Here is a 1,787-nt window from a genome sequence, read left to right on the forward strand (position 1 = left end):
GTAAATTCTCTCTGCTCTTCTTTCTCAGGCCTTCTGAATGGGGGTCTGATATGCAGGTTGCCTGTTGTCCCCCAGCAAGGCATGACGCCAGCTGTATACCTCAAGCTCTCCGAGCCTGGCTTCCACAGCAGTGGTAGACGGAATGGTTTTACCAGGATCAGATTATGCGACATTACAGAAGGAATCTGACATGTGAGCCCTCAGGAAGAGGTCCCTGTTAGGATAGCTAGGAGGGATGACAGGTGCGCTGGAAAGTTCCTGGCTGGACGCGGGAGAGACTCCAGCGGCAAAAGGATAAAGCCCGTGGAGGACTTCAGGCCTCCAGTACCGTAAACAGTCGCGGAAACTCGGCTATTGGCAGCTTCGCTCTGCGCAGAGCCCTTGGGCCTAAGCTGGCCTTCTGCTGCTAGGCAACAGGAACTTCCGGGCACTCCAGGAACTGTCCCGGGAAGGGCCCGCCCACGGGGGCCGGCTGGAGGTGGAGTCTGGGGCGGCAGTGTGCATCCCAAAGGTGTTCCACGGTGTTTTGTGAGGGCTGCTAAGAAGCTGAGGCTTAATCTTCCTCAGAAAGCGATCGGTTAGAGGACAGGGAAATTTAGGTTAGGGGCCCGGGGAGATAGCTCAGTAGAATAAGCACTTGCCTGGCAAGCGCAAGGGCCTGAGTTCAATCCCCGATTCCTCAAAAAAAAGAAGAAAAGAAATTTAGGTTAGATGGACCACAATGATTATTTGCCCAAAAGAAGGTCCAACGGTGGGATTCTGTGCAAAAATAGGCACAGAGCAACAACAACAACAAAAAAAAGTCTGGTTTTGAAAGAAAATGAGTTTCAGAATGATCTCAAATAAAAGGATGGATGACATTGGGTGTAATCCTCTTAAAGCACAGGAGGCTAAGGTGCCTTCTGACTTAAAACTTTAAAAAATCAGTTTTGGGGAGTGGGATTATATGCATTTTTTTAAACTTTTTTTTTGGTATCAGGGATCAAACTCAGGACCTTGTGCTTGCCAGGCAGGCGCTGGTACTTTCATGCGGCTGAACTTTCTTCATACGCCCCTTTTAAGCTTCTTTACACTTGGGGAGGAGATACCTCGTAGGCCAGGCTTGGAGACAGGATTGTGGCCAGCCTAAAGGCCCCACCTCTTAATACCACCACACTGGAGCCTGGGTTTCAACATGAATTCCAAAGGGTCCCAGATGGGCATTCTTACAAGGAAACCTGTGTGTTTCCTCCTCCGCTGCAGGACCTTCTCGGTCTTCAATCCTGTTATATCCCAAATGCTAAGAAGTCATCTCCTGTTCTACTTAAGCTTCCTGAGCCTAGATTGGCCTAATTCCAGGGCATTCTTTGTTTTTCTTATTCTTTTTCTTTTTCTTTTTTTGCGGAACCAGGGATTGAACTCAGGCCCTTGCTCTTGCCAGGGAAGCGCTTATTCTACTGAGCTATCTCCCAGGCCCAGGGCATTCATTTTTAATTCAGATTTATTCTCAGGGAGGTCCAAAGTTGGAGTTCAGATGATTGGTTGGTCCTGGTTGTGGTCTGAATTTATTTCCTTCATTTAAATTTGTAAATAATTTTTTATGATGTGCAATCTATTATTAATCTTATGTATTCATTTCAGAAATTTTTCTAATATTTACTCTGTCTACATCTTATATCTTTCACATTTCCATATTTGTCTACAATGATTAATTTGCTATATAATTATTGATTTTCAATAAAGTTAATGAGTTAAAAAATTTTAACTGAGATGTGTTGTGAAGGATCTCTCTGATGCTTTTGTTCACT

Source organism: Octodon degus, unplaced genomic scaffold (assembly GCF_000260255.1).
Source record: "Octodon degus isolate 3935 unplaced genomic scaffold, OctDeg1.0 scaffold00002, whole genome shotgun sequence".
Taxonomy (NCBI): Eukaryota; Metazoa; Chordata; class Mammalia; order Rodentia; family Octodontidae; genus Octodon; species Octodon degus.